Genomic DNA, 25745 nt, shown 5'->3' on the forward strand with positions numbered 1-25745 from the left:
AGTAATTCGTTGTCCCAAATGTCTCCCATTAAGCAGGATCCAAATCCTGATTTATGTAAGTAGAAAAGAAAGTTCTACCTATAGAACTTGTTTTATTTTGTTAATTTATTGTTTAATGGAAAATGTCAATAAAATTATTTTTTATTATTTGAATTTCTTCACGATTCCAATTAACTGGCAACTAGCTCATTTACTTCCTTTCCCTTTATTACCTGTCTGACCTCGCTTCCCGAAAGTCCTACAGCGCGGTAATACATCGTAAAAAAACTTTTAATTAACGAATCTACACTGTAAAAAAAAGGTATTTTGAAGGTACTATAAAATACCACAGGGTATTGTTAGGTACCTTGAACGGTATTTTTGCGTGTTTTCCTCCACGAGGGTATTAAATGTTTCCGTAAAGGTTTCAACGTTAAAGGTGGTACGAAATGGAGTCTTCGGACAAAAACGAATTGTATCGGTTATAACATAAGAACAATAAGTATAACGCTGTTTTTTATTTAAATGCAAATTTTCTAAGTGAACCTTTTTTGACACTGACACACTCACCCATCTTTAATATGGACTCACAATTGAAATAAATCTTAAATTATCCTTCTCGGCAACTGACGTCTGTCAAGAATTATAGCAAATCACGCAACAACAAATAATCAATAGTACTTACTCGTTAATAATATTTAAAATTTAATAATTCTGACGCTAGTGAATCTATCAGAAACGTTTTTTGACATCACAACTTAGATTTACCACGATACGTCCAAAATTGAACCAATGTCAACCCATTTTTTGGGGATCGAATCGAATATCAAATATTTTTTTTCAAGGCACGTCAAATACCAAATCGAATATTTATAACGTCAAATAATTTGGTCGAATATTTTTAGAGCAAAATTTTAAGCCAGTTAACTGATCAAATACCAAATAGTATTTCGAATACCAAATAATTCGACGTATTTGGTTTTGAAATAACCATAATAGTTTGCATATTTGTCAAAAAAATTAAAAAGTAATTGAAATCACTGTTCATTTTAATTGCAATAGTGAAATACTAAACCAAATGTATAATTTATATTTTATTTTATTTAATAAATTTAAACTATAATACTGAACTTTTTCAAAGAAAACTTTTACAAACAAATTTTAAAATACACATTTTCAAAGTTTAACTACCCCAGGTCCAAGTCAGCTAGCGACTTTTATTCTTTAGTAACTACTAAATACAATTAAAATCAAAGGATCTGCTATATTTTTCATGCTTTGCAAACACTTCATTAAAATCTCGAGCTTTTAAATATATATAAAACACGAAGAAGCAGATCTTTTATTACAAATAAAAATATTTAATTTATAATAATTTTAAACCAATAATTTAGTGAACTCAAAAATTCAAAACCGAAAAAGTTACTTACTTCAACCTTTCTCCCAGTTACTAGTTTGAAATTGGTTTAGGTTTTAGTTTTACTTTGCTATTCTAGAAAATTCCATAACAAAGAACACGCGAATAACCTAACCAATAGGCGCTAGAATAAACAGCTTCTGCCTTTCACTAAGAAGTTTTAATACACACGGTATGAATAATGGACGCGAAAGTTACTCTTTATATGGTCCTTGCCGCTGTGGCCTAAAGAGAGGTGCCAAAAATAAGCGCTAGTTCGGAAATTTCACAGCGTTCTCCTCTGATGCCTTTGAAACTCAACAAAATAGAAAAAGACTCGCGGTTATTCGACCAGTTTGCAAACTATTTGAAAATACCAAATACTTTTTTCCTATCTTTTCGAATATTCGACTATTTCATCAAGAAAAACGAATATTCGCGAACTTTACCAAGTGCTATTCGATTTCGTATTCGATCGAATTATTTGTTCATTACTTTTATAATGACCCTTTATTAAATTTCCATGGCTTTTCCCGTTTTCCCTTTTAAATTTCATTATTCCCTTTCAGCGTTTTTAAAGGTTGAAAAATTCCCCGAATATGGAAGCACTGCGTCTATAGCATTGTAAATCAATGCCAGAAATAAGCGTTTCAAAAATATGGTGCCTTATCAAGCAAAATAACTCAGCTCGTAGTATGTCTTCTCTTTCGAATTTTTTATCCCACAGCCTTATTTTATATCCATGGCGGCCGATTTTAAAATTCATTTTAAATATTTCCATTAGAATATACATAATTCTGAACAAAACACGCGTACTCCTTTACAATTTAAAATTTTCTCAGTTTACTGTTACAGTTTCAAGGCTCAAATTTAAGGAAATGGTTTTAAAATATAGAAAAGGTGAGGGAAAATTTATGGAAATTATTTTAGAAATATATTTTGCTTTTTTAAATAATTCCAAAAAATAACTCTTTAATCTAAAACATTTAAAATATCTGTGCCTTCATAGATCCGAACTACCCCTTAAATCAACCTTCCAACTGCTTTGATAAAAGCATTTTTTATTTAATAGCTGTCCCTTTGCTCTGCATCACAGGGCAAATTTTGACTAAAATTTAAAATAAAATCCATAAGTTAGAAAATAAATAGGTTTTATTTTTAAAAATATTTTGTACAGACATTTTAAAATTATTGAATGTAATTTAATATATTGAATATTATTTTAAATATTTTACTTAACATTGGAAAATAAAGATGATAATTGGTTATGTCAAATTGAGGTTTAATTTGCCATTAAGACTTAGATAACAAGATAATAGGTGTATAACTGGTTCTAGTAAGCAACTAAAGCAAGTGAAATATGCTAATTTTAGTGAAACTTTCAATCAAAAACAGAAATTGGATGAGATAGTGTTTATGGGTAGCATAGCATGATTTGTGAAGAGCTTCTAATCGTTTACTTTTATCTCAATCATGTATCAAGAGTTGTCCAACTCTGCCGAGCTTTCAAATAAAAAACCAACCATGTGTAATTCATATTATAATAGAATGGGGTACACAGACATTGTAAATGAAAATAGCCACAAAGGCAATTAATATGAATATATATTATATTAAAAATTTAAAAAAAAATTCTAACGCGCTTAGTGTAAGTAAGCACATTTATCAACAGTACTTGAATGGGGGGCTGCAGTTCTGTTCTGGCTGTACTACCTTACAACGGTATGGCTCCTACACTACTGATCCTCAAATAACAATAATTTTTCTTTAAGCTTTTGAATAATTAAGACGATTAAGAGGATTAAGTTTTGAATGCCCAAAACGTTTATTGTTATGAAAAATTATTCAAATATTTACCATACTTCATTACTGTAATTAAAATTCTCAAAATTATTTTCACAATGCTAAATGGATACACCTAAATCAAAATTCAATGACTATTTTTTTTAACTCTGAAAAAATTAGCTGGGTAAAAAATATATGTAAGAGATAAAACAAAATTAACTTGAAACTAAATTTCACTTTCCACAAAATTATTTCTGGTACTACTAAATACGTTAGTTTTAACCTAGAATATATGATCGGGTTCTACAGGCTAATTTTCCCTACGAAGCAAAGACTTAACGGTTAAATGTTAACTACTATTAAATTGCAATTAAATGAATTACGAAAATGATAATTGTTACTTAAAAAATACTTAATTACGTATAAATAATGAGATTTAAAAAAAGTTCCCATACGAAATGGTTTATTATTTCTTGAGTAAAGTGCGAAAATCAACGTTAATTCGAAGACGGACAAAATTGTATTTTTGCATTTTTCCGGGAAACTGGCTACGAGCTGATCAGTTGGCCTTCCATGTCAAAAATGGTACACTAAGGCAGGGTTTTTTAAAAGTTCTAATCGGAACCCGCGACAAAATTTCAAAAATCGTTCTAGTTTTTTATCCAATTTCTATGGGCAAGATGGGGATTATTTTAATGTTAATTTTTTTTGCGGAAATTAATATTTAAAAAGATATTAATTTTTAAAAATTGGTCTTTTACAATGAATTTTCCCTAGAAAATTCCTAGATTTTAATGCGTTCAATACTTCTTTTTCGTTTGAAATGCGCCATCTACTGGAAAATCCCAAGGCATTATGTGAGTTTACATTTTGTTTGAAATTCGTCTGCATAGGTTGTCAATTCTTATTCTACCCGTCTGTTCCATAGTCTAGCGTAAAGGCTTAGAATTTTTGCGTTTGTATCAGAATGTAAGATTTCCAAGGAATCAATTTATAACTTGGAGATAAGTAAAAGGTAATTAATAATAAATATTTTTAAAATTTTCATTATACTATCGAAAGTGTAGCCGGCGATTCGTTCCCAAGGTATATATAGGTAACGAGCGTTTTAACATTAAAATCTATAAAACTCGATGCCTTCACGCTATGGGTAAGTTAACTTAAAAAGTAGATATTTTGGTGCTGAGGTACTCATAAGTTTAAGTAACTTTTATACACCTTTACAGGTAAAACGGCTTGGTTTGTGATGAAACTTTTTTAAAGGGATTTTCGTTTATAGTTTAAATTAATTTCCTAGTCATATTATTTCTATTAAATTTGAAAAGAAAGGTTATAAATAATTTTTCAAGAATTTTGCTGATTTCAATTTACACTATAGGTAGCGATAGCATCTACGCTCAGAAAAAATTGACGTTGTTGCGCTAGCCTCTTTTGAAATGACTTTTGTCCATGAACAAGTTGGCAAGCCAAAATATACCTCTCCTCGGAAGCATTGTCCCTAGTGGTATTAATTTCTCGAGATGACCCTCTAAGTTATATCACCCCAATTCAGAGTTATTTACTAATAACATAATCTTGGTTCAATCCCGCCCGGTATAAAATTTGAATTTGAATTATAATAATTGAAACGAAACAACCGAGATTAATTTGTTCAGAATATTATAAATTAAGTAGTTACAACAGTGAGTTAGACGAACTAGAACAACGCACAATTGAATTTAACCCTATTTACAGAAATTTTTTATCAGTTAAATGTAATACGAAGCAAACTTTAATAAAAGAAATATCTACAGAGGGTATTTGTATTTTTATCGCTTACGATATAACAACACAGAAAACCTTCTTTAAACCACTTCACACGAAAAAATGATAATTAAAGCCAACAATACCGCCCAAAAGCTCAACACAATCAAAATTAAAATACAACTAGCGGTATTAATTTCTCGAGATGACCCTCAAAGTTATATCTCCCCAATTCAGAGTTATTTACTAATAACGTAATCCCGGTTCAATCCCGCCCGGTATAAAATTTTAATTTGAATTAAAATAATTGAGACGAAACAACCGAGATTAATTTATTCAGAATATTATAAATTAAGTAGTTACAACAGTGAGTTAGACGTACTAAAACAATGCACAATTGACTTTAACCCTATTTACGGTACAAGTTTAGCAGTTAAATATAATACGAAGCCAATTTTAATGAAAGAAATATCTACAGAGGGTATTTGTATTTTTGTCGCTTACGAAATACTTGCCGCATAGTTAACGCTCATTTTATTTCAACGTTCGCCCGATCAAGATACCGTAGATATCTGGTAGTGGACGACTCGTAGACTGTCGGAACCATCCTGTTGACGTTGTGACACATACCGCATGAAAAAGACCAAAACCGTCCAATTTCCAATATCATATAATGACTCGCACACCCAGGATATCAATGACTGCATTAGGAATCGTAGATATCCAAATATCCACACCACCAAAAAACTTATTAACAAGAAGCGAAAAACTTACCATTCACAAAGCACAGAAAGCCACTTGACTAAACGTATATCAATAAATGACCGTAGAGGGAATAGTTAGGGTTCTTTATAAATAAACACAAACGAACCCAATTGATGAACTGCATTAAACATCTTAATCACGAGAAAACGTTTAAAATAAATTACGACCGAGATGAAAACCAGACCAACTCGATATGTTGTTAATAAATGAATTATTAAGCTTGAAAACCAATACGCTAAACCTAATAGATAAGAATATACGACTGAAAAAACTAAATAAATTACAAAAAACTAACGGGTTCTACCCTTTATCTTATCTGCTGACTGCGCTAAAACAAGATTTGACCATTAAATATTTTGAAAATGCGACGTATACACTTTGAAGGTTCCGTCAAAAATTATCCTTTCCCAAACGTAAAGGTTCTCAAAACATTAATACACAAAAAATAAGTAAAAAGGTTCCTCCAAAAAATGAACCATTTTGCGGAAGAAGTAAATAATTTTAAAAGAATAAAAGATAAAACAAATATACAACCGCAAAAATAAAACGTCAAATAATAGAAGAAAAAAATCTTTAACTCCATTCATTAAAAAAACCCTAAACAAAAGTACCAAATTGAAATAAAGCAACTTATTATATTAAACAAGATTAAGTCTTTATAATTTTTTCGTAAAAAAACCACATTAGGCCTTCACAATTTCATTCGTAAAAAAATTCAAGACTTTGTTAACTATTATGCTTACAATGAGTGTCTTATTTGCAGTATAGCTTGAAGTTATCGTTGGTTCTGTGGTAGAGCGCTCCACTGCCTAACTGAACGGCCCGGGTTCGAAACCTGGGTGACGCATTTGTTTTTAATCAAATGAGAAATCGCTAAATTAGAATTTCTTCGATGCAATAATTTAAATCTTCCACGAAATCTTGCTCTATTTCAATTAAACCAAAATTTCGTACTCTATTAAATACGCTTTCGATAAAGCTGAAGGTCTAATTTTCAATGAAACGTAATAAGTGTCGGTGGTTCTGTGGTAGAACGTCCGCCTGTCAAACAGGCGGTCTCGGGTTCGAAACCCGCCCGATGCGATCGCAAATTGATACTAAGACGAATACCGTGAACAATTGGTGGAAACCCTGCCATTGGATGTTGAGAGGTAGCATTACACTCAGCACTCGGTCCGTCCCAAAAGTCAATAAGAAAGAGTTGGAGAGATACCACCCGTACATACACACCACAAACTCAACACCCACAAACGTCATAACAATAACACAACATTACCACCCTACACATAAACATTACAATAGCGAAATATCCAAACCACTGAATTAAACCTGTCGTGACGGCGAGCGTTGACGAAAAAAAACCACCAAACCAACCCCGACGGCAAATTAATCCGTTAACGCTCACCGTCCCACGGTGGTTTTGCAAACACGGTTTTTCGACTTTGTTCCCTAATTACTAGCAACTGCGAACGCAGAGATCTCGAGAAACTGCGTACGCAGTGATTACACTTTGCACCGAAAATGCGAACGCGTTCGCAGGCCTGACAGACACACAGACCCACCCACAGACCCACAGACAGACACGGTCGTTGTATAACCCCTCCTAGGGGACTTTGTCCCCTCGGAGAGGTAAAAATGAAATAAAATGGCGTCCATGCGATGCGTTAGCTCGAGTTTCTAAAGCCTTGGATTTCTAGAAAATAAATGTGTCGAATAATAATACGTGTCAGCGTGGTGAAGCGTGGTGTAGTGGTTATAGGCGTTAGTATTCTATAGCCATTACGTCCTATCGAGCTAGGTTCGAATCAAGTTCGGATGGGTTTCATTTCGATAACATAGTTGTTATAATTGAACCTTAATTTACTTAATGCATTACTTTAATTTAAATTCAGTGTTAATATGTAAAATATTTTTTATTTATTAAATATTTACACGGAGACTAACCTTGATAATACTCGGATAGAAGGTTTTCAAAAACGAACAATACCTTTTTCGTCTTCGTTGTGATAGTGAAATCAAAGATTTGTCGAATAGCATAAATGTTCCGTATGACTGCGAGTAAATCAGTAAGTCTATTCCTGTTAATTTTTCTGTGAATCAAATGGATGGTAATAACAAAGAACTAGAAGCTAGTTAATTTGCTTACATGCAAAGTATGCGAGGTACCAAGTAACCCAGGAATTGGGTATAAACGTTTTGGCGAATCTAAAAGTATATGTTTTCAGTATGGTTTGCTACGTTGAACCCAGCAGAGTACGACTGGTTGGAACTTCATGATCATTTGCGATCTTTTTACCCGTTGGAAGAAAAATCTTTCGAAATTCCAGTTGGTGAATTACGCATTAACGATCTTGTTGCTGTAACACGAGTCGTGTTACACGACATTACCATAACCAAGAACGTATATATGTATAAGAACGTTGAACAAAAGGCATCGCTTGGGCCATGATTTAATCGGTTTCAAAATTACTCCACCCTAAAATCCGTGTGCAGCGCGCGCTTGAACTAGAAATGGATTTAACCGCGCTCCGCGCGTGGCTTTTTTTTGGGCGGAGTTACTCTGTAACCAATTAAATCATGGCACCATGCGCCAATTTGATCGTTCAACCAAGGATCCTATATGTTAGATATATGATCCTTGGTTCAACGTTCTTATGATAACCGGGCGACGGTAGGTACCTCGACTTTTATATAACCGGGCGACAGTAGGTACCTCGACTTTTATATAACCAGGCAACGGTAATGTGTGTGCAGTACATTAACTTGGGAAAAGTTCAACCTCAGTGTTTCCTAAATGTAGACCTTGTGCCTGATGAAATTAGCGAAATAAATTTTATTGATAAAATGCTAATTCAGAAAGTTAAAGTATTCCAAAGTAATAAGAATATAAGAGCCCTTGTAAAAACATTCTCTTGGTCGGAGTAGTGGCGTACTTCTTTGATATCAAGTGGCTGGAGACCTGTTTATTTCAAGTCGGTCAGTTCTCGATAATCCACTGTCCAAATACGGCCAAATATTCTTCTTCTATATACTTTTGTCAAAATCAAGACAGAAAAGGTTTCTTACTGCGATATTAATGGGTTTACATTGAAAAGCAGCTGTCATTGGACTAGTGCCATATATTTGTCTAACCCATGCGACTGTGGGGACCGGAGAATATAAGAGCCCTTGTAAAAACATTCTCTTGGTCGGAGCAAGGGCGTACTTCTTTGATATCAAGTGGCTGGAGACCAGTTGATTTCAAGTCGGTCAGTTCTCGATAATTCACTGTCCAAATACGGCCAAATATTCGTTTACTATACACCAGTTGGGTATGCAAAAGAAAAAAGGTGTATAGAATTGAGCGATTGCAGAAATTAGAATTCTTATGAGCTTACAAAATTGGTACACTATTTCCTTGAGAAAAACCTTTCTCGAAAAATTTGTGATAATTCCTTATTACAACTGTTTGTTTTGTCTTTTGACTGTCTGAATTTTTATTTCCCACCATCAGGGAAGCAAACTAAAGAAATTTATCAATTACACCGCAACATGAAAAGCGTTGTCTTTTATTTTACAGACTCTCACATTGGAGTTTAACAGAGGCTTTTATTGGGACATATGTGCGATTTTTCAATCAAAATAAATTTATTTTAGTGTTCGTTTAAAATGTTACATGCCTTCCTTTGGTTATATTAATAATTCCAATGTGCCTTTCGTTTCATTTTTAAAAATTGTTCTAATGAAAAAATCCAGTTCAAGACAATACTTTAACTAAAGTAATAAAAATAAAATTTAGCTTAGCTAATGCTTTTTGTCAATAAGCGAATTATAAAGCCAAGTGCCTGGCCTTAGTGTATAAATGCAGGATTTTCTTTTAATTCTGGCTGAAATCCAGTGGGTTTGTTGAATAACGAGGTGGCACCAAAATATTTATTAAATATGGTACAATGTTATAATTAAGTTTAAAATCATTTTAATTTATAGATAGAATCAAGAATGTATTTATTTATACTCAGGGTGAATGAATAAGTCGAGATTATTTTTATTTATAATTCCACCCGTTGGGGCCCCCGGTATGCTCCTCCGCTTTAATAAAATCAAATAATACTGCAATCTCATTGGTTCTTAAAAATAACGTTTTTCGACGCGATTAACGCTGCTGCGAGGACGCAAAAACTAAGACCGCCTCCTTTTTCTCCCCCCCCCCCCCCCTTTGCGTGACGGGGTTAGGGCCTCAACGTGTCCGTCGATAGTCTGGACTTATTCATTCTCCCTGAGTATAAATAAATACATTCTTGATAGAATAGAATTAAATAAAATGGAGAAATAATTTACTATATGCAAGTTGCTAAATAATTTCATAATTTCACCCAAAATGAAATTTATGGTTTGATATGAAAAGTGCCATTGTACTAACTTTGAAAACTTATTTTATTTTTGGAATGACAAAATTTATCCCAAAAAAATATATATATTTCAATATTGAATCAGGAACTGTTTTGATTTATAAGTATAAACATGTAAAAAGTTATCTCTGAAAGAGATCATTTTAAATGTTTTATATTTCATAGTTTGAGGATTTTTACTTAATAGAACTTTTGTCATCTGTTTATGTTATAATTTTATAAACAATGACATTATTATCTTAATGTACGTATTTGAAATTCAATTTATTACAGTTTATATAACAGTACATGAGCTATTTGATGTTACTTGGACACCAAATAAATAACTTATAACAAAATATAACCTTTTATGAGGAGATATTTTTAATCTTAAAATGATCTCATTATTGTTTTCATTATAATCTGGTACAATGGTCCGGAAACTTTTTTCATTTTATTTCTCAGTTTAGAAGAAGGGACAGATATTATAGGAAAAAGCTCAGCTACGCTGAGGAAAATGGAGATATATAGGTAACCCTGGGCATTTTACTGCGGCTAAGAAGGGACAGGTATTAGAGAAGATAGTATCAATTGAAAACGCCCTAACTGGCATCCCACCTAATGACATCTAATTAAGTGGCATCGTACCAAGGGACATTGTCCTAAGTAGAATCTACCTAGTGGCATCGCCCTAAGTGGCATTGTACCTAATCTGGTACTGAAATCTGGTGTGTATTGAGAGGGCAGTTTTGCTTTTCAGCCTATACAGGGTCTTTTTTTTTGCTCGGAAAAGTGTTTTTTTTCAAAAACTATTTATAGTACCGATTTCAAATTTGGATGGTCAATTCTCTATACCGGGGGACATCAGTTTGAGAAATTTGAGCGTTTTCGGTAATGTTTTTCACCAATTTTGAAAAATTATTTTTCGACCACTAGGTGCGAGATAAAAAATTTCTATTATAAAGTTGTAGGCCGTCATCGAAAACCCTTAAAAATTGTTCACTCGACGAAAAACAACTTATTTATCAGTGAAAATTCGAGCTTGAAAAATTTACAAGTTGGTGAAGCCAAATTACGATTGTTTGAAACGATAATTGAAAAGGGAACAAGTCTAATACAAACGTAGTAGAGTTTTCACACTTGAAAAAATGTACACGTTTGGTTTTTAAATGCAGATATTTTATTCACATAAATTTTTACAAAACATTTTCAATAATATCACCATTGGCTGCAACACAGGTTTGTGCGCGGACAATTAAGTTCTCAAACGCTTTCTCTACCATTTCTGGTGTGACGTCTCGGCAAGCACTGATTATTCGTCTAATGAGTTCCTCCCTAGTTTCAATGGGCGTGGCGTATACCTTTGCTTTAACGAATCCCCAGAGAAAATAATCCAGCGGTGTTAGGTCAGGTGACCTTGCTGGCCAATGCACTGGACCATTTCTCCCTATCCACCTTTCAGGAAACTCGTTGTTGAGGTGCTCAGTTACTTGCCGGGAAAAATGCGGAGGGGCGCCATCTTGCTGAAACCACAACTGACGTCTTTCAGCCAATGGAAGGTCATCGATTGCGTCACTCAGTTCGTTCTGTAGAAAATGTAAATACCTTTGGCCGTTGAGGTTCGTCGGCAGGAAAAAGGGACCAATCAAACGGTTTCCAACAAGTCGGAGAACAAAACATGGCGCAAAAATTGTCTATCTTCTTGGACAGCATTTAGTAACCAGTTGCTAAATTCATAACGTCTTTGATGGTCTCCGTCAATTAGTCCTTGGTGGAGCGTAGCTCTGTATGGGTGATAGCGATTCTTACGAAGAATTTTCCACACACGATTTGCAGAACAACCCAAATCAGCAGCGGCGTTAGCGCAACTGTGACGAGGATATGCCACAAAGTACGCGAGTACATTGTTCTCGAAGTCTAAATCCGGTTGACCCAATCCGCGAAACCTAGGTTGCAAGTTACCAAATTGATTGAAATTGTGAATTGCTCGTCTTACTGTATTTACAGATGGTGCTCCATTTGGATGTCTTTCTGCGAAGATTTCAGTCACTCTTCTAAGGTTTTGCGCTGCTTCTCCATAGTAAATGGCAACTATCTCGGTACGCTCAGCTACTGAATAACGAGGCATTGTTCGAAATATTATCAAACACTGATAATAATCTCCCAAAGTTTTCCTTTAAATACCCAATGCATGTTTAGGATTGACCTATAGCCTCGTGTTTTTTAAATCCGGTCGTTTTTTTAACCAAAGTTTCAACTGGATTAGGTAATTCGGTTTCAATTATCGTTTCAAACAATCGTAATTTGGCTTCACCAACTTGTAAATTTTTCAAGCTCGAATTTTCACTGATAAATAAATTGTTTTTCGTCGAGTGAACAATTTTTAAGGGTTTTCGATGACGGCCTACAACTTTATACTAGAAATTTTTTATCTCGCACCTAGTGGTCGAAAAATAATTTTTCAAAATTGGTGAAAAACATTACCGAAAACGCTCAAATTTCTCAAACTGATGTCCCCCGGTATAGAGAATTGACCATCCAAATTTGAAATCGGTACTATAAATAGTTTTTGAAAAAAAAAACACTTTTCCGAGCAAAAAAAAAGACCCTGTATATAACGGCCTTTACATACTAAGTAGGCAAACTTTACCCGTATTTCAAAATTAAATTTTATTTATGGTAGTGTTATTACTATTTACATGTTTCATTTAAATACAAAATATATCCCCATAAAATAAATCGTGAATTCTATATTATAACGTTAAAAATATATAGTCAAACTAGTAGTGACATTTTCAACATTGCCTTGCGTCATCACAATAGCTTTATTAGTGCATAACATTTTTAGGAAAAATTATTTCTCAGTGGTAGAGTAAAATTGGTAACGTCACCGTAAGATTATCTTGGGAACTCTAGAGTGCCGACGTGCCAAACGGTGCCATACCTTAATTGGAAAATGGTAAGGCTTTTGAAATTTACTAATACGTCATCCAGCGCACACTGGCCCACAAATCAACGTTTTTATTATATTATAAATTATTTTCAATCCTAATTCAAAATAGGAGTGTACTAACTAAAATTTAATTTTGAAATACGGGTAAAGTTTGCCTACTTAGTATGTAAAGGCCGTTATATATAGGCTGAAAAGCAAAACTCCCCTCTCAATACACACCAGATTTCAGTACCAGATTAGATACAATGCCACTTAGGGCGATGCCACTATGTACGATTCCGTTTAGTGCGATGTCACTAGGTACTATACCATTTAGGGCGATGCCACTAGGTACGATTCTACTTAGGACAATGCCCCTTGGTACGATGCCACTTAATTAGATGTCATTAGGTGGGATGCCAGTTAGGGCGTTTTCAATTGATACTATCTTCTCTAATACCTGTCCCTTCTTAGCCGCAGTAAAATGCCCAGGGTTACCTATATATCTCCTTTTTCCTCAGCGTAGCTGAGCTTTTTCCTATAATGGATATATTAGTTTTGTCTCAGACCTTGCACCTGGTCGTATCTCTGATAAAGAAATTACTTTTCATTCTGGGCTCCTTAAAAAACTTGAAATGGGGGACTCTGTGATGGCAGATCGTGGGTTTGTTATTAAAGAGATGTTGGATGAGATAGGAGTATCGCTAAACATACCACAATTTTTAGACGGTGCACCACAGTTAAGTTTGGAAAAAGAAATTGCTACCAGAAACATTGCTAGTTTAAGAATTCATTTAGAACGAGTTATAAGGAGGGTTAAATCATTTCGGCTGTTGAAATTTGTGTTCCCAAACAATATGCATAATAAGTTAGATAAAATTTGGAAAATTTGTTGTTATTTGGTCAATTTTATAGGAGATCCCTTGCTCGATAAAACGCCTTCTTAAAATGTATTTTTTATTATCACAAACTCATTTCCTTTTAAAAAAACCTCTTGATATAGTTAGCATTAAGCATTTATAAAAATTTTAAATAAAATATTTTAGGACCATTTACCATATACCCAGAAAACTAAAAAAAATGTAATTCTTAACACCATAAAAACTTTTTAGGAGCTCAGTATTTGTAACATTTTTAGGAACTCATTATTTGTAACATTTTTAGGAACTCATTCATAACATTTTTTAGTACTTGTTGGAACTTAATTTTAATTTGATCAATTTGACTATGTATATCAGTCTTAAAGGTCGACCACATGAATTTTTGGTTAATTCTGTTTCCAACTGGAAGTAGGCTGACTGCATAGCTCATGTGCCTTGCAGCCAGCCTACTTCCAGTTCAACACAGAGTAAATCGAAAATTCATGTCATCGACCTTTAAGGTTTATTCTTTCTTTGCGAAGTGAGTAAAATAAAAACTAGAGATCTTTGGCAACATTGCAGTTTCCCATAAATTTTTGTCGAAATAAATTCTTTCAGAATAAAAATCTTTGCCAGAGTATACTAATATATCACACCAATTAAGGCAGGTAATTGCTAATTGCCCCATTATTTGAAAATAGTACTTATGGGTACGTGAAAAAACAATATCACCATTGCGTTCCTTAATAAAAACTGGTTTTAACTGAACCGTAGCTTCTTTAACCGTTAAACCCAATTCTTTGGCTTTGGCTAATGTCTTAATTTCGAGCAGTCCCCATTCATTAATATCACTGTCATATATCAATCTATCGGGTGAGGCACCAATAAATGGTAGACCTGGATTAACACAAAATCCAACCAGGACTATTCTTGTAATATTCTTATGACTGGCAGCGTACATTTGAGTAGCAGGCTCTTCAGATTTTAACCCTTCAACCATATAGTGACTAGAAAATTTTGATTTTTCATTTTTAACCGCCTTCAATAGTGCTTCATTCACCTCTTTTTTGCGTCTAAATATTGGCCCAAAATGAGACGCAGTGATTCTCTCGAGCCGTGAATTTTCCCATAATTTTGTTCCAGACTGCAACCTATTCTTTTCTTCTAACTCCCAAGCATCTGATAAGGTCAACTTCAGTCCATCTAGCGATATTTGTGTAGCTAGTTCTAGCTCTTGTGGTGTAAACCCTTTGATGGTTATCTCGTGAAGAGGGACTCTAATTTGGTCTTCATTTTCTTTTTGTAAAGGAGAAGATTCTTGACTTTCAATTGAATGACTTGTACAAATGATAGGTTTTTTGGTAAGATCTGGCTTAAAATTGTGAGATCGGATTATGTCCGAAAACATAGGTGTCAAACTAGTGTCTTCTGATAATATTTTCAGGATTTCTTCTTGGACCTCAACGTAAGTTAAATTTGAATTTTCTTTTCTTTTAGCTAAGGAATCTCTGTAGTTTTTATCGTTTTTGTTTGGATCGTGTTTATCAAAGAACAAACTTGAAAATTGTAATGGAGTTTGATTGGCATTTTGGCTTTTTAATTTTGGGTGAGACCACACACATTTTTGATCGGTACATGACTTATTAGGCTCCTGTTCAGAAATATCTTCTATTATGTAATTATTTCCACAGTTTAGATTATCAAGAATTATAAATAACACTGCAATAGCATCAGGGGCGTAGGAAGGTCTTTATTTCAGGGGGGGGGGCAAACCAATAAAACTCCAAGTCTTCCCACAGGGTTGAAAAAAGCCTATTTTTTTTTCAAAGACAAGAACCCCCCAGATATATATTTTTTTGTTATTGTTTCTCTTTTTGGGTGAGAATTTCCACGGGGGATCAAAGTTTTGTAAATTTTAGGTAATTAAAAGAAATAAAATTTTACTTAACTATTCCGGGGAAAATTCGATAATATTTTCGCTAAATTAAAATTTCCCGGTTGTAAGTAATTTTTTCTTCCGCCCGATTACCCATCATTTATATTCGATCCCTCTCCCGCTAGCCCAAACCTCTTTCCATCCTGTAAAGCAAAATCAAATCCCTTACAGACACTAACTAAAAACGTAAAATATTTAAAATTCAAAAACAATACATAAACTCCCTTGTTTGCCTTAGTCTAAACTTCTCTCTCAACGCGAACTCGAGTCCTACGTTATCTCAACAATTATGAATGATGAATTTTCCCGTACTTTAGTCTCTAATCTATTAACACTTTTAACAGTACCTAAGATTTTATTTAATTTAAATATTTAAGTTCACTTTTGTGTAAAATATATTTTATTAAGTTTCGTATAACAAAACATGTAGTCGTAGAAAGCTAGAAACCTCAGTCATAACTGTTTTATGTTTAATAAATTTTAAACATCTGATTTAAAGATAATCAGATATATTTTTATGTTAAGCCTAGTGTAACAAAAATAACGTGAATTCATAAAAAATTAGAAGGCTCAGTAGTGACATGGAGGAAAGACAAGGAGGGCTTACTCTGCCTTTGAGCTATGAAAACTATTTTTTGAAAAGCGACGCTATCGCCATCTATACATTTTGCGGATAAAATCCCTTCATTATTTATTATCGTGATGGCGTTTGTCACTGCTGTTAGTGCCAATAATTGGAAAAATTGGGAATATTACAGCGGCAAAAGTTGTTGCTACGCAAATTGCAGCAATGCTCAAGGTAGAAAAAAGCACGGAGTTTCTTTTTTTGGCTTTCCAAGGGATTTTAAAAGGTTTTTTCACACAAAAAAAGTTGATTTTGGCTTAGCCTTAGTCAAGCACATGGCTTTGTTTACATAATTTTATAGATGTGAGCAATGGCTAAAAAACGTTGGAAGACAGGATCTATTGGGAAGAGAGGAATATGTGTATAAAAAACAGTGGAAAATTTGTAGTGACCATTTTACCCATAGTCAGTTCCGTAATATAAATAGGTAATAATATTAATAAAGTAGGCTAGTTAAGTACTGAAGTTAAAAACTTTTATAGATCAAGATTAGTTTGGAATGCGGTTCCAGATAAATATAATGAAAATGTCACCTCAGTTTACACAGTTTCAGATAATCAGTCAATATCTAGTCAAAATGGAGGTGCAATAAATATTACTATGGTTATAACATTATTTCTAAACTGGGAGAATTGTTTATCTTCTATAGGTTCAGTAGTTAGTCTAACCCCTGATGTTCGTAGCCAAGAAATTTCATATTTTCATTCACCATCAGCATCTAGTCAGACTAAAGGTGATATAAGTAATGTGCACGGGTAATTTCCACTTATTAATCTGGTCATCTAAAGCTTAGGAAATCATTTATGTTCTATAGGTTCAGTAGTTAGTGTAACCCCTGTTGTTCGTAGCCAAGAAATTTCATATTTTCATTCACCATCAGCATCTAGTCAGACTAAAGGTGATATAAGTAATGTGCACGGGTAATTTCCACTTATTAATCTGGTCATCTAAAGCTTAGGAAATCATTTATGTTCTATAGGTTCTGTAGTTAGTGTAACCCCAACTAGAAGTCGAATATTTATTCAAAAAAGAGGAAAGGCTATAATCAGTGGTAAACATAACATTGACTGTTCATGATTATTAAATTTAAAACCTTAATTATTTTTGCGATTAGATTCATTTGTTAGTCTAACCCCAGTGTTAAAAGAAACAGATTCTAGTCAGAACAGAGAGGGAATCTCAGGTCAAAGAAAGCGTTATATAGTTTAGAAAAAAAACATACTCTGAGACGTAGGACTTTATTTCCAACACCAATGAGAAATTCCACAGAAAACATATCTTTAAAAAACAAATCAGGACACATTTTAGAAGCAAGCATACCCAAACTAGATCACAAAACATGAACCAAGAGACACCTAGAAAAAAAAGGCTAAAAACATTACTACATAAGCAGTATCTTAGAAATTGGAGGCTCTTAAAAAAAATTTCTAAACAGAAAGTTTCTAGACCACAATTATTGTCTCAAATGAGGAAAATTCTTCCAAAGCCGGGAGCTGATTTTTTTGAAATGCAAGTAAAAGCGGCATTAACCAAATCTAAGGGACGACGATGCACAACGAAAGAAAAACAGCTTTGCCTCACTTTATATTACCATGGTCCAAAAGCCTACTTTCTTTTAAAAAAGATTTTCTTATTGCCAAGCCAGGCATCGTTGAAGTTATGGCTTAAAAACATTCCATGTAAACCAGGAATTGTTACAGAATTTTGGGAAATTTTGGAAAAAAAAACCAAATGTATGTCAGAGAAAAACAAACTCGCAATATTAACTTTCTATGAAATATCACTTAAAGAAGGATTAAACTACAATGAAGGTGAAGACTTCATTGAAGGATTTTGTGATTTAGGTAGTGGTAACCGGAAACAGGACTTAGCAAACCATGCTACAGTTTTCTTAATTTCTGGAATTTATTCAAACTGGAAGCAACCAGTAGCACATTTTTTAACTAAAGGACCCATGAACAAAGACATTCTCAATGACATAATGTTTGATGTACTTAAGCACTTGCTCATTATCGGGATAAAAGTCAAGGTGATGGTATTTGATCAAGGATCCAACAACCGAAGCTTGTACAAACGCCTAAATATTAATGAAAACACACCATTTATATATTTAGAGAACCATAAAGTTTTTTGCATGCACGATCCATCGCATTTGATAAAGAGCTTCAGAAACAACTTTAAAAATTACGACGTTTTGATTAATAATGCCAGAGCTTCTTGGTCTCATCTAGAGAGATTTTTTTACCTAGATTCTAGAGAACCCTTAAGAATTGCCCCGAAACTGACACTTAAGCATATTAACATTACAACTTTCAGTAAAATGAAGGTCAAGTTAGCCACCCAAGTTTTAAGCCACTCTGTTGCTATGGGAATAACATTCTTTGTCACAAACAAAAAACTCCCTCTCGAAGCCCAAAGTACATCAAATGTAATTGCAGAGTTTGATAAAATGTTTGACTGCCTAAACTCCAGTCGTAAGTACGATGTTAAAGAATACCGTTCTGCGATCAGGAAAACCACAAAACACCTCGACTATCTTAGAGACAAACTTCAATGGTTTCAGGATCTAAAATTTGATTGCGACAAACAGCCACCTGTAATACAGGGTTGGAAAACCACTCTATCATGCATGATTAAGCTGTCAGAAAACCTTTTAGAGGAAGAGAAACTAGACTTCATTCTTACTTCAAGAATAAGCCAAGACGTCTTGGAAAATACTTTTGGAAAAATTAGAAGATTGGGTGGTTGTTGCGAAAATCCAACTCCACAGCTATTCCGTTTGCACCTTCGAAAGGTTATGGCATCATCACTCTTTCAAGTTCCGCTTTCGGCCAATTGCAGTGGCAGTTCAGATGTAGGTGATTTTCTGTGTGACTTATTGAGTACAAAATCTACAAGTCAGTCAAATACATATACAGAAGAAAAAGTATCATGTTTTGGTCCAGATGAAATATCAGTTAGCGATATAAATATTCCAGAACAAGAGGAAGGTAAACACGCCAATGTTGTAACATACATTGCCGGCTACATGGCTAAAAAAATTTTATCCTTTCACGACTGTAACGTTTGCAAGAATTCAATCATTAAAGACACAAAAACCATAACGTCATCAAGGGAAACACTTACTTTACTGAAAGCTCACCGTGAAGAAGAGGGTAGCGATGTTGGGAAATTAACTTTGGTGACACAAAATTTCTTTGAGACAGTTGAGAAAATGGAAATTAGTTATAAGGAGATTTTTCCTAAAATCATCTGGGAGAAAAGACTAGCTGAAACACTTTTGAGTGGTCTTAGTCAAATCTCATTTCCTGAAATATGTGAAATAACCAAAGAAAAAATTATCAAGCTCTACATTCAGATGATAATTCACCATGACGTTCGACTCAAAAACAGATGAGGAAAAGGAAGGAGAATGAGAAAAAGAAGAGAGCAAAACAGCTAATGGAAAATAAATCATTTCCAAAGTCTAAAAGGGACTCTGCTATGCGTAAACTCTCAAAACTTACACACAAATAGTCATAGTTTAAAATTAAATAAAAGTTTACTTTTTGTAATCAATTTCCTTTCCTAATCTTGCCTCTGTCAACTCTTTGTAGTTATTTGTATTTACTAAAATATTATTTATTGAATTTACCGCCAATATTTAAACAGCAGATAAAAAAACATAGCGCCATCTATACATTTTGCGGGTAAAGTATAATTTGCAGTGCTACCAACCAGTTTTCAAGAAATCGGGGGAGTCAGCCCTCCTTGTCTTTCCTCCATGGTAGTGATAACTTTGTACCATATAAATTTTCAACATCAGACCTAATTGAGTGATCATTTAGATATCAACATTTTAAAAATTAAGTCTATTAAATAAAGGAATCATAGGAAGTTAGAAGCCTAAGTGATAATTTTTTAAACGACCTTAGATTATTCTTTAACATCTTACCTGATTGCGTAAACTTTTATTCCAAATAAAATTAATAGGCGTACAAACACTGTCAAATAATTCAAAACATATTCACTATTTAACTACCTGGGCAAAGCCGTGGCGCGAAACCAACTGAAGAAATCGTAGGTTCAGTGCTTCTACTTCCAAAAGATCATTTTACCCAGACATAAGCTGAAAAATACCCACTTTTACCTTTTCCAAATTTAAAAAATACCCTTAAAATTCCCACAAGAATCAAACAATAAAATACCCACTTTTACCCATTTTTAATTTTAAAAAAACCTTAAAATTCCCATAAAAACACCGATTTAAAAAATTTAGTTTAATTATCACAGTTTTTCTCTAATTTTTACAAAGAAAAAGACACTAATATTAATGGTAGGTATGCAATTCGCTTACTAAGGGACGAAAACAATATTTTTGTCTGCTCCAATCGGCAAAGCTGACAGAGAAAGAACCTAAAAAGGTCTCGACATAAGCAAAAGCAGTTTTCCCCTTACGGCCAACTTAGTTACACTTTGTCAAAAAGGGAAATTATATTTCATGGTAGATTATTTTCAATATTTTTAAATACCCTTAAATTTCCCATGAAATGTTCAAAATACCCTCATTTTACCCATTACCCTCAATCTCGAAAAAAAATCCCTCTCGAGGTCAATTTTACGCGAAAAAGGGTAAAATACCCTCAAAGTGGAAGCACTGCGTAGGTTGCAAGATAAAGGTCGTGCAAAACACGCAATGTATTATGTTGGTATTTCCCAAGGTGCAGAGGAGAGACAGGACTCGAGAGCGCCTGTTTTATTTAAAAATTTTACGAGAACAGTGCGATGTTGCGGTGGCGCTGGTGTAATGACGCTAAACCCTATTCACGACTCCAGTTAATTAAAACTGGCCGATTTAAAGGGGCTGGCAACCTGTATTGCTACGCGAAGGTGAGGTTATTTGTGCGATAATTTTGCCGCCTCATTGAAGCGGGAAACATTATCGCACAAATAGCAAAAAACGTATACATGAAACCGTTTTTTTACATGATAGTGTTGATATTAGTAGTAAAACCGGGTACCCGACAAATATGAAAAAGTATATCACGAATCTAATCTAATACTACTTTAGAAAATACTTATAACTCCCACATTGTCTAAGTTATGTTTTGAAATAATTTTACGAAAAGTAAGTAGACTTAGTAGGCTTCTAAAATACTAAATTATATTATGTATATTTTTGGATTTTGACCAAGGTACGACGTCCCCGCCCGATGGACTATGGTATGAATAAAAGCAATTTCCAGGGGGGGGGGCATTTGCATGGGTTGCCCCCCCTGCCCCCCCCCCGGTTCCTACGCCGCTGAATAGCATGGCAACATGTCCAGCCTACACCAGATTAGCAATCACAATATCCTCCAGAAATACTTCCCGAGTACTCGATACAAACCACTGGATTATAAACCTTTGGCAATGTATATGAAGATTGTACTAAAACTTTAGCCCAAATTTTACTACTGCCATAATGTACAACAATGTTGCGCACTTTTTTAGACTTGGCCATCCTGTAACCATTTGTATAATGTTTACCAGCCTTAAATTTATTTTTGTGCTCAATTATTTGATGTTCACTGAACGTTTTTGGAAATTTTGTTAATTGTTTGGTCCAGTTTCCAGTTGGTACATTTTGCTTAATATTTTCACATTGTGATGACGAAGCCATAGCTATTCTATAAGGAAAACATTCATAAAGAAAACATTCTTAAGGAAAACAGAAAATTGATATTAAAACACTTACTTATTTTGTTTTTCCATATTCTATCAAATTATCACTTTACCAAGGCCACCAAGGCTCTATTTATTGATACATGGTCTAAAAACGTTTTGGATATTACTATTTCATAAGTATTTAATTATAAAATATAGGAACCAAATCTAAGAGTAAATTAGATTCCTATCTTCCACTTATAACGACTCAACTAAGCCTCGACCTATGCAGACGATAATTTTTGAAAAACTCCAAACGACTCTGGGTAAAATGTGATTTCCCATAATTCCCGGCCTAGTTTGAAAATATGCCGCTAGGTGTCGTATTCAAACGATAAAGAAGTATTTCGGTTCCCAAAGATCCTATTTTGTACTTTAACTTAGCAAAATCTGTGCATTGTGACTGACTACCACCTTCCATAAATGGAACAATTGATTTAATTTTTAATAATAATATGAATAATTTCCGCCGTGTTTTTACGCCACCATAATTTTTTATTTACATTTAAAGTTAGTAATGTTTTGCATTTCCCTTTTTTTCCGTCATCAGCCCCACGTTATCCTAAACGCATTAAAATCTAGGAATTTTCTAAGGAAAATTCACTGTAAAGGGCACGTTTTTAAAAATTCATATCTTTGTAAATATTCATTTCCGCCAAAAAATTGCAAACATTAAAATAATCCCCATGCATCTTGCCCTCTAACCAAAAAATTATATAAAAAAAAATCGAGTGGGGGCAGCTATTCTACCACGGCCAACTTTGATTTCTCGCGCATCTCTCGCGCTACAGCGGCCATCTCATTCGTTGACGTTTCTGTGTTAACCTATGAGCAAAAGATGTGTATGACGTCAGCGCCCCTAGCGGATTATTATTTTTAGTATAGTTTTTACATTGGGGACAATATAACCACCGAGCGTGGCGCTGAACTCCTACACATTATAGTATAGTTTATAGGGGAAAAATCCTTGCTCGCGGAATTTCGACGAATGTGTTGGCCGTAGTAGCGCGAACAGCGCGTGATCAAAGTTGGCCGTGATTCTACACTTTACCCAAAAAAATTGTTGTTCATTTTAGATCTTGATAAGGCACATTCTGTTATTCAACAAAACCCCTTAGGTCTGTCTGTAGTGGTGGCTTGGGTATTAGCCTAGCTGATAATTATTATTATACTTTTTGATATTGATATTATTAGTTTTAATTTTTATATTTGAATCTAAAATTATCCTAATTTCTGATCTTTTATTTTTTTAAAGAATTTGAAATGAGTGTTGCCATCATTTTGCTGCCGTTGGTATTGAAAGAAAACCCAAATTTTATATTCACATTTGACGTAAGTTTTTTTTATCATAAACACCATCTCTTAATGGCACTTTTGCTATGTTATAGACACTTTTTAACCAAAATGTATTCTTAATTATTTAGATACCAAACCACAGAAACGCAGTATTAGACCTAGAAACTGAAGATTTTTTGGAAAAACCAGTTAAAATGCATATAGAATCTTCAGTCACTTCATCAATATCCATATTAAAAGGATTCGCCACCCTTTTTATGACATATTATGTATTTCAAATACAATATTCGAAAAACATTCAAAAGACTTTGTACAAAAAATAGTGCCTGGGAATAAAAATAATTCCAGTAAGCATTAAGAACGCAATCAACAGTTTACACGTGTTATAACAATAAAATAAATTGCAAATTAAGTGGGATTTTATTTACACTGATATAACCAACTTTTCTTAAGAAAACAATATTATTAACAACCTTTCTTGGTAGCTATTGTTACCTATATCGGTAGCTATTGTTACCCATATCGTAGCTATTGTTACCCATATCGGTAGCTATTGTAACCCATATCGGTATCGAACAGTACCTTCCCAAAATAAAATGGTACTATAAAGTTCTTTTGAAGGTACTAAACGTTTCTTATTGTGGTACTATAAAGTGCCTTTAAAGGGACTATACGTTTCTTATTGTGGCACTATAACGTTCATTTGAAGGTACTAAACGTTTCTTATTGTGGTACTATAAAGTTCCTTTGAAGGTACTAAACGTTTCTTATTGTGGTACTATAACGTTCCTTTGAAGGTACTTAACGTTTCTTATTGTGGTACTTTAAAGTTCCTTTGAAGGTACTAAACGTTTCTTATTGTGGTACTATAAAGTTCCTTTGAAGGTACTAAACGTTTCTTATTGTGGTACTATAAAGTGCCTTTAAAGGGACTATACGTTTCTTATTGTGGCACTATAACGTTCATTTGAAGGTACTAAACGTTTCTTATTGTGGTACTATAAAGTTCCTTTGAAGGTACTAAACGTTTCTTATTGTGGTACTATAACGTTCCTTTGAAGGTACTTAATGTTTCTTATTGTGGTACTTTAAAGTTCCTTTGAAGGTACTAAACGTTTCTTATTGTGGTACTATAAAGTGCCTTTAAAGGGACTACGTTTCTTATTGTGGCACTATAACGTTCATTTGAAGGTACTAAACGTTTCTTATTGTGGTACTATAAAGTTCCTTTGAAGGTACTAAACGTTTCTTATTGTGGTACTATAACGTTCATTTGAATGTACTTAACGTTTCTTATTGTGGTACTTTAAAGTTCCTTTGAAGGTACTAAACGTTTCTTATTGTAGTACTATAACGTTCATTTGAAGGTACTAAACGTTTCTTATTGTGGTACTATAAAGTTCCTTTGAAGGTACTAAACGTTTCTTATTGTGGTACTATAAAGTGCCTTTAAAGGGACTATACGTTTCTTATTGTGGCACTATAACGTTCATTTGAAGGTACTAAACGTTCCTTATTGCGGTACTATAAAGTTCCTTTGAAGGTACTAAACGTTTCTTATTGTGGTACTATAAAGTGCCTTTAAAGGGACTATACGTTTCTTATTGTGGCACTATAACGTTCATTTGAAGGTACTAAACGTTTCTTATTGTGGTACTATAAAGTTCCTTTGAAGGTACTAAACGTTTCTTTTTGTGGTACTATAACGTTCCTTTGAAGGTACTATAACGTTCCTTTGAAGGTGCTTAACGTTTCTTATTGTGGTACTTTAAAGTTCCTTTAAAGGGACTATACGTTTCTTATTGTGGCACTATAACGTTCATTTGAAGGTACTAAACGTTTCTTATTGTGGTACTATAAAGTTCCTTTGAAGGTACTAAACGTTTCTTATTGTGGTACTATAACGTTCCTTTGAAGGTACTTAACGTTTCTTATTGTGGTACTTTAAAGTTCCTTTGAAGGTACTAAACGTTTCTTATTGTGGTACTATAAAGTGCCTTTAAAGGGACTATACGTTTCTTATTGTGGCACTATAACGTTCATTTGAAGGTACTAAACGTTTCTTATTGTGGTACTATAACGTTCCTTTGAAGGTACTTAACGTTTCTTATTGTGGTACTTTAAAGTTCCTTTGAAGGTACTAAACGTTTCTTATTGTGGTACTATAAAGTGCCTTTAAAGAGACTATACGTTTCTTATTGTGGCACTTTAACGTTCCTTTGGAGGTACTAAACGTTTCTTATTGTGGTACTATAACGTTCCTTTGGACGTACTAAACGTTTCTTATTGTGGTACTATAACGTTCCTTTGAAGGTACTAAACGTTTCTTATTGTGGTACTATAAAGTGCCTTTAAAGGTACTATACATTTCTTATT

Source organism: Leiobunum rupestre, chromosome 2 (assembly GCF_980474605.1).
Source record: "Leiobunum rupestre chromosome 2, qqLeiRupe1.1.hap1, whole genome shotgun sequence".
In the NCBI taxonomy this organism is placed as follows: Eukaryota; Metazoa; Arthropoda; class Arachnida; order Opiliones; family Sclerosomatidae; genus Leiobunum; species Leiobunum rupestre.